The sequence below is a fragment of the Bombus terrestris genome, chromosome 3 (genome assembly GCF_910591885.1).
Source record: "Bombus terrestris chromosome 3, iyBomTerr1.2, whole genome shotgun sequence".
In the NCBI taxonomy this organism is placed as follows: Eukaryota; Metazoa; Arthropoda; class Insecta; order Hymenoptera; family Apidae; genus Bombus; species Bombus terrestris.
Genome location: NC_063271.1, coordinates 3,535,615 through 3,544,913, shown reverse-complemented (window position 1 = coordinate 3,544,913; position 9,299 = coordinate 3,535,615). Strand labels below are relative to the sequence as shown.

The 9,299-nt window shown below is 42.7% G+C and overlaps 1 long non-coding RNA gene across 3 annotated transcripts in view; it reads left to right on the top strand.

Moving 5' to 3' along the window:
- LOC125384709 overlaps positions 1 to 9,299 on the top strand; it is a 121,467-nt gene that overhangs the window by 28,407 nt on the left and 83,761 nt on the right. The window contains exon 1 of one of the 3 annotated variants that reach the window (XR_007223413.1): positions 3,147 to 4,752. The exons of 1 other annotated variant lie outside the window; for it this stretch is intronic. This is a non-coding gene — a long non-coding RNA (uncharacterized LOC125384709). Of the gene's footprint in view, positions 1 to 3,146; positions 4,753 to 9,299 lie in introns of those variants that run through there. One more of the 3 variants, XR_007223412.1, reaches the window with a different exon arrangement.

Genomic DNA, 9,299 nt, shown 5'->3' with positions numbered 1-9,299 from the left:
CCGCGAAAACGATTCGAAAAAGGGGGAGGCGCGCGGAACTCGACCGACTGGACTGTTCCTTTCGATTGCCGGCAATCGTCGTCTTTTTAAGGATCTTTCGCGTTACGTCCAATATCCATTCTCTCGCGATCTCGTCGTTAGAACACCGACCCGACATTGGTATATTTAAATAGTGATGTATATTTAGATATAGTTATAGTTAATATTCAAGGCTAGAAGTTTTTCACGTCTCTACTTCAGAACTTTTACCAAAGTAATCGAAACGAAAGTTATAGAGAAAAACGTGTAACGCAACGAGAGACACAAACTTTTATCAAAAGCTTTTAAAAATCAGACTTTTCTGTAATTATTCGTTTTAAAAACTCTGGTAGCTGTAACTCGATCATACGCGACAAACAACGTTTGCAACTGAAAATTAAATTAAATTCTCCTGGTCCATCGCACAACGCAAAGTCGAGAATTCTAACGCGCCCGAAAGGAGATGAAGATTTACGACGTTCCATTCGTGCCGATTTTCTGAAAGCGAGCTACCAGCCGGATGGAAATAAAAATTCATGTTCCGTCGCGACGATCCGCGAGAGCTCGCTTCTTCGAAAATTTCCCCTCAAATTTCCCCGATCCTCGAAGCCTCGTGGATGACACCGCAGCACCAACATTCTGTCAACCGCAAATAAAAGCATGCACTATCCGATGGTAGGGGGATTATGGAAGAAAGTCGGCCCATTCTTGGCCACCGTTCGACGTTTGAGAGAACGAGGCAGCATAGAGCGAAGGAGCTGCTCCCTGGTGAAACAGCGCATCGTGTTCCCTTCGAGTATCTAATCCAGCGTCGACGAGTATTCAACCTCGCGTTTGCATCCACGAGGCTGAAACTTTCGACTCTCGTTTCATGCTACGTCCGAAAGTCAACGAGCGCGTGTCTGTGTCTATACAAGTTGATCTTCACGCATGTACGTGTCAGTGGATCTATGCATGACAAGAGATCATTAATATCAAGTTATACCGGTGGAAGTGATATCATGCTGGTTTGACGTCGAATGATATCGACGTTCCTGTCGGAATGAATTTATACTCGATGGAGTCTGTTTCTGGTATTATTCCATGCCACGATTATGCGTATTGTACGAAACGTTTTGAAATTTCATCCGCGCCGGAATGGGATTGGACTACCGCGATTACGTCGATAAAATTTGAAATCGATTTAGAAATGTATATGGAAGTTGGAAGATCGTAACAATAGGGTGTGTCATTACAATGCTAATGAAATTTCAAAATGCTTCCTACGATATATACGAGAAGATGCTCCGTGATAAGCGCAGAAATGCTTCCACGACCCACTGTATCTTCTTGATACGTTCCAGATTCTGGTCTATTCTTTCGTTCTTCTCTAATGCTCTTGAGAAAACGTGGGAACCCAACGCTTCTACCAGGCACAAACAAATCTTCGTGCGCTCAGATTACAGATGAAATATTTGCCAGGCAGCTGTCGTATATTTTAAAACTACAAGAAGTCTAGAGCACCAAAGGCGTGCAAAATATGAAATTATGGTTCATCCGGCTTTACCGTCTCTTCGCTGCACCATTAAACATCGTCGATCTTGGAAAAGAAGGGCAAAAAATTTCGCTGACAGCAACGGCCGAAACTTCGAATTTTTGCGCTCCGCAGATAAATCTTGCCGGCCATATTTTTCCACGCGAGAGCGTTCTCCTTTTTGAACGTGAAGCCGAAAAAGCGCGATTGATCGATGGTGTTCGGTGGGTCGGCTCGTGAAATTTTTCAGGTCCTGGTCGATCGAATTCGCCCACGAAAAACTCGCTGTCACATTGATCTCACGCGAAGTTTCGTCGCGATAGATCGACGAGGAAGGGGAGAAAGGAGGCGGAGTACGGTACTGCAGGCGGATAACCCTCTTTTTTCGCATCGTCCACCGATTATGCATTACGCAAGTGCGTAAGAACGCGCGGAACTCGCGCGTGACTTGCTTTGGAGAAAGGTGCTTCTACGTACGCGCGGGGACAAACCGTGCCCCTCGCCGCGAAACACATCGTGAATCTACTTCTTTTTCCAACTGTATTTCTCTCTACTTTCACGTAACACACGGCCCTTGTCCTATCGTAACTAAAATCTGAAATTTTGTGAAAACTCGTGGCTCGTGCGTATTTTGACCCGAAATCGGACTGGTATCGCGAGTTGAAATTTATCGCCAGTTGAAATTTATCGCGAATGTCTTTCGGAGGTTCGTGGTTCTTTGGCTGCGAGCTCCTTTAAACGCCCGACCGGTGAAATTTACTGTAAGGACCCGCCTCGTTCGTTCCCTCAAGAGAAATAATACCTTCTTTCGTAATTAACTTAACAAAGCATCTTTATTTCGCTTGGCATCGTTCGTTTCTAATATTTCAACGGTAATGGCCGAAGGAACGGAAGAATGGCAAATGAAAGAGGAAAGGGAGAAAACGATTTCGAATTCAGCCCAGTGACGCGATTAAAATATCGCCAAGCCCAACGGTGAAACGAAGAAAAAGTCAATCATCCGGCGGGCGTGAAAGTTCTTCTCGAGATTAGCCATACGCCCTTTCACGCTCGATCGAGGTAAATCACGCAGTTAGCATGGTAATCGCGTCTCCACCGTTGAGGAACGCGTCGTAAGTAAGACCTCGTGCGCACAACCTCATCCGCGATTTTTCTACCGAGCCAAGCGAGGAGAGGAGCGGCTCGTCCTCGGGATCATTGTCGCGCGACCTAGTTTTCCACACGGTTAATTAAATCTTTTTTTTACCCGGGCGGCTCCAATCGAAATCGGGCCGCATGGGGTGGGACCGGCTATTAAACGCTCGTTACGCCTCGTTTTCATGCCGATAGCACCGTCGAAAATGTATAAAAAAGAGCAAATTTCGTGTAATTGCCATCCCCATCTCAGGCAACCGTCGATCTTGTTACACGAACGACAAGGCGACACGACCACCACGACGATCTTTCATCTCCTCCTGCGCTGCTTGTTTGTTTTTCCATCCCATTAAATTACTTTTTCTCTTCCTCTCGTTTACCCTTTTTGATCTTTCATTTTTATTTTCTTTTTCGATCGAGGTTGTACCTAGTCTACTCACGAGCATCGACAGGCTTTGAAAGGTTCTATTTCTTTTGATTTTACGATTTTCATTTTTTTTTTTTTTTTTTTTTTTTTTTAATCTGCTTCATAGGTGTTTCTCTAATGTGTTCGTTTTATTCGTTGATTTTACAAGATCGTATCGGCAGCGATACAGCATTTAGTTATTTTTACGTTTGCCGACTTATATAGGTCAAGATACGCCATAAATTTCGTGTATTCTTTTCCTTTTCTTTTTCTTATGGGACGATCACCGTATCGTATTTTAAAATCAATTTATCGATACTCGTTGCACTAAAACTACACGCGACGAATTATCGGGAAAAAAATCCGCGAAATAACCTAGTTATATTTAACGACGAAAGAGAGCAGCAGGTGGAGCGAAGTAAAGTAGCCGGTTAAGAGTCGCAAATTGAAAGACAAGTGGACCTTCGGGACATCAGAATTCAACTTTGTGACAAGTATAACGACACAAAGATTCATCGATCATCGTACGTGATCGGCTTGTTAAACAAAGCTACTATCGTAGTCATCGATCTGGTTTCCGTACGTAGAATGAAGTTGTTGTTGATCGAACGAGACGAAGAAGACGACGAAGGAGGAGAGGAAGAAGCAAGAAAGGAACGATCAACGGTTCAGAAGCGTTCTCACGTAAAAATACTCGCGTTAATTTCATTGCACGCGTTAATACATGCTCCGAAATGGTTCGCTTTCCGATCGTTCGTAATTACACCGATTATCCGTGGTGAGCGTGCATGTCCAGCCATTTTGAACATAAATTACTCGCGATCACCGATACGTCCCTGCATCGGTAGAGAAATAAAAGAAATCGCGATGGAGTACGTGACCATCGAAAGGTTCTGCCCTTTTTACCGATACTTTCTCGACGTTTGCAACTGTTCCCGAGTTGGCTCGGGGCCAACAATCATTTTATTATCGCAGTTTACACCGCACGGGACTGGCTAACCACGTTGGTCGTTAGTATTTTGTTAGAGGTTTTCCCGGGTTAATAAATTGGATAGCATGGGACAAGTTCAAATTCACGATATCGTTTCGCCTATTCGTTACAAAAATGGAGCAACGAGATTGTCGCGACTGAAAATTCCACCGGTCTCGTTGCTCCTCCCTTTGTAACTCGTATAAAACTGGCCGCAATTTAAAAACTACTTTACGAAACAACGTTTTAATTTCGAAATAATAGTTTCCGCTTAACGGTATCAATTTTTAACGCCGCATTAACCCGATAAGGAATTTCTGGCGGAGCGTAATTCTTGCGGTCGTAGCTTTACGACCGTAAAACCACAGACCCATTCAGGTTCTCAGAACCTACGCAATTATGTCTAATTCGCGATACGTTCGTCTTATTTTTTTCTTCTTCGAGGATTTATCGGGATACACTCGCAAGTTTGACGTTGAGTGTTCTTCGCGGCAAAGTGGCTCGACTTTATATGAAATTATCGACGTGGTTAAAGCTGTGAAAGACTATCAAAGGTGCTCGAATGACACCTGTTGCTCCACACCGAGTCTTCGACAGAAATTTCGTCGGGTCCGCTTTTCCATGGATTCCGATGTCGCTGCCAATATTTCACCTGGATAATTGTAACCTGCCCGCGGTCCTCGTAAACGCCATTTCGTGAGAATTACACCTGTACGTATATTGATAATAACACTGCTGCCACGTAATAACTTGGCAATACGTTTAATTTTCGTGATACTTGCTCCACCATCTCTTTACCCCGTGTACGTTTTACCTTACGTTTGGATTCTCGTTGTATATCGAGACACGGATTCCACGAATAAAACGCCCGGAGCTTCATCGCGATCCTGTATCTTTCGTATCCGTGCTTCGCGTAGTTTCAAAAGTTATTTAATAAGGACCGTTCGACGGCTGATGGCTAGGCGAAACTTCTGCCCGTTTTGCCGTCGACCTTCGCTCACGAACGTCTCTTCTTTATGTTTTCCCACGATGAAAATGCTTCCCCCGGAACGGAAGTCACGGACGAGCTTGATTAAAACTCCTTCCATAGCCTCCTTTTTTTTTCCTTCTAGAAAACGTCTTTTCCTGTTTTTTCATTAGACTCGGACGATATCGAAGCGGTGCACAATAAGAAATTGAATTCCAGATGAAAACATCGCGATAGATGAGTTTTTCTAGAGCTTCTGGCAATTTGAATTCCTGTTAAAAAAAAAAAAAAAAAAGAAATTAGATGAAAATCGAATATTCATATCACTGTAGAGCTCCGTTTGTTGGAACGAAACTTCAGCGTCCGACGAAACGAACTCCTGGTAACTGAATCTACTTATATGGACGCGAACTCACTGCGCACGAAGCATCGTGCTAGATACGTTTTTCCGAAGTTTCTATAAATTTAAACTTCTCTTTCTCCACCAAATTTAGACTTATCGTAGATCAATAAGGAAGAATTTCAGATTTCTTAAACTTATTCTCTGATATAATTCGTATGCAGACCGAATAATCTTATGAAATCGACGATGACGTTTTATCGCGATATAAAATCCAAGATTCCAATTGTCGTTAATAATTACTCGATTAATGGCAGAACCGATTAAAGAGCCAGAATGAAAGGATCGAGACGCTCTCTGAGCACAATAACGAAATCGACGGCATATTTAATTTCCTGTCGCCGGAAACTCGGCAAAGCAAACAAGGATCGTTTCAGGCTAACTGAACGTCCCACTAATTCAAGCCAAGCCAACGGGTAGATTTTGTCCACAAGGGATAGATCGACGAGGAATCAACGAATTCGACGCTGTAATTTAGCGACAGCCCTACCGACTACTGGTAATGCTATTTGCAAACGATGTTTAATTACTGACGAATAAGGATCGATTCGTCTCGACGATATTCAATTCACGAATCGACCAAAACTGTTTGATTAGTCGAAGGACGCACAGATTAATTAGCTTCTCGCGAGTATCTTGTCGGAAATTGTTAATCGTATGATATTAACGTCTTGTTATTGGTATAATAAACGTTTGTTCGATTGCTACAAGTTGATACAGACAATGGAAATTCATTAGAAAAGTTTACATGCCTCTGAGTGAGTACTAATAATATTGGAAATATTTCGAAACTTATTATTAACGTAGATATTCTTGGAACTGTTGGCTATCTATCTATATGCGGTTATTCGTACCTTAGATAGGTACAAGTAGAGGATGTTACGTGAAAATGAAATAAAAATGAGATACGCAGCGATATTTCGATAAAAATAATGAAATATTGGGCGCCCGTTAGAAAAAAGAAACAACGAAAAAAAGAGATCGATGTAACAAGGTCTGTTTGATAAATTGATAATAGAAGGACGTTTAAGAGGCGAGAGAAAGATGGCGCCACTAGTTCAACGCCGAGCCATCGAGTTCCCAACGCTTTCCTCGTTTTTCTTTATCTATAACGGGTTCTAATGAAGAGAAATTTGAAAAATTGCGCTAATTGCAGTATCGTTTATTGCCACAAAATGTAATACCCGATCACGTAGTAAAATTAAAATGCAATACAAAAGTATCAATTAATTGCAACGATACTTTGTTATCACATCCTCTTCCGTTGGTCGGCTTTTAATTCTCTCGACGACTGTTTCGCGAATCGATCGATAAAGCTCCGAGATTTCATGTCGAATCAGATATGAATAATTAAAACGTATCGCTGTTTCGATCTGGACGAAAAACTTTGTAACACTGGCGACTTAATTTCCTCGGAATTACGTATGGTTCGTTAGCGGCATGCGTTATCTAGCAGTTCGACCGATAAATAATCGTCGATCTACGTGTAAATGCGAGATGCCCGCCTCTTTCCTTATCTCGATTCGATCGCTTATCGTTTAATGCACGAACAGAATCGAAATGGGTGCAGTGTGGTGAAAGAGGAGCGCTGGCTGCCGCGGAAAACACGATAAGAGTTAATTTGCATAACGCGATGCACGCTGTTGCGTTATTGGCCAGCGCGACTGTAGAAAATCGATCGAATTCCTTTTCGCGAAACCAGTCAGCGATCGAAAAAGTAGCAACTACTTCGGGCCAGCGATTAGTACATATGTATATTTGTATTCGTTTCAACTGTGCTATTTCAACACGGCAGATATTTGAAAACAGAGGGAAGATAAGCGAAGAAAAGCAAGCGAACGTGTTTGAACGATAAATAACGTTTTCAGGAAATTAGTATTACAGAGACGGTTATTCGGTACGTCTGGTATAATGAAAAATCATCATTGCCCTGTTCTGCCCTACTTCCCTCACCGTGCCATTTCTTCCGTTTCTCTCTGTTCTTTACAACCGCGATGTTCGCCGTAACTTCAAAAACTATTCGACAATCGCAAACGCACAGAAATTTAATCTCTCGCGCTGAACGTTTTGTTGTTAGTCAACATTGTTAGTCGATTTCTCGCGTAAATCGCGATTCGTTAAAATTGCGAGGATGAGAATTCTTTAAATTTAAATGGATCAAGGTATCGTGAAACGACGATACCATCATCGAGCAGCCTTCTTCTGTATATCGCACGGAAAAGAACGTTAGCGTATCGTCGAAGCTCGAACGAAACGCGCGATTAAGAATAAGGGTTGGCGGCTGTGGCAAATTACCAGCACCGAGACGAGACTGGTTAATTAATTATGCATACCTTCTTTTCTTTTGCGACTTACCGCTCGCATCTCTCGTTGTTCCATCCGTTAACTCACCCCATGACGCCTCCGCGTCCTGGAACAGAGCGGTGCGACGGGTAATTGGAAATCAATACTCGTATCCAACCCTCGAAACATTCTTGCCTTGACGAAAAAGTGATCGTGACCCCTCTTCAACCACGAAAGAAGCTACCTCTTGCTCCGACCAGCTGAATCTCGCTTTACCTACGAGCCCTCATTATCACTTTTTGCAACCGCGATATTCGGTTTAGCCTGCTTCGCGCCATCCCCAACCGCGTTTCGCTTCCTCCTTCCGTTTTCTTCCGGGAAATATCAACGAGCTTTTAGAAAGATTCCAAGGAGATAGATGATACCGTATATAAGTAAGGAAATATAATCTTTTCTTATCGACTTGGTTCTTTAGAGGGGCTTTTGACGATTCGTTCGCCAAGGAGATAGGAAGCCATACGATTTCTTCCGAAAGGAATAAAAACTGTTGGAACTCTACATAAAAATGCAGGATTCATTTTTACCCTTCATGATGGAGGTTAACGTTTTCGTAGAAAGGTTACGTTCGATTTTTACGCGATTCGATTTCCTGGATGCGGCCAATATCGTTCGTTTAGTGGCCGTTTTCCTTTCGGGGAGAAAGTTGAATCGGGCCACAGGAAACTTGACCCCTCGACGGTATCGTCGTGACGGGTTCCCTATTTCTTTACGATCCGTTCCGTTCTTATAGTGCCCGAAAAGAATCTACGCCGTAAAAAATTAATATGAATAAGTTCCACAGATTTTTAAAAGCTCGAGATCTTTATGGTCCATTACTTTGCCGCCTTTACGAGCCACCTACCCCCTTCACCGTCAATAATGTACCTTTATCGTTCCAGTTTAGGGGACCATTGTACCGTTTCTATACGAGGACCCTTTATCGTAATACCTTTTCAAAATTAACAATCACATTCGTAACGCGATCCACGTCAAGGGATATAAAATTTAAAAGACGATCTTTTTGAATTTTGAATGTAAAATTTCAGGCTTCGTTATTCGCTCAATGCTTTACGAACCATTTATCTTCTTCAACACGAACCGGGTACTTTTATCGTTCGAGTTTAATGGATCGTTTCTACAGTCTTTGTACGAAAACAATCTTGATCGTGATATCTTTCTAAAATTGTCTCGTAATCGTTAATCTAATTCGTAACTCGATTCGCGAGAAAAGAGTGCAAAATTTAGAAGATTATTTTTTTTTTAATTTGCAACGTCCAATTATAAATTCCATTACCCGTTCGTAACGGAACGACGAAGCGCGTGATTTTGAAACGTGAGCGGTAAAAAGCCGTGGGTATTCGTCGATACATTCAGCGGAGGAGAAATTCGACGTGGTTCGAATGCACGGCGTGTCGCGTCGCGTCGCGACGTCCTCGATCGAAAGTCGATCCAACTGTCAGAGGCCGGCTTTCCTCTCGTTTAATAGAATGAAAATTATGGCTCGAGGAGTGTCGTCACGTCGCCACGAATCTCCTCTACCTAACGACGCTAGATTACGCAGCAATATGC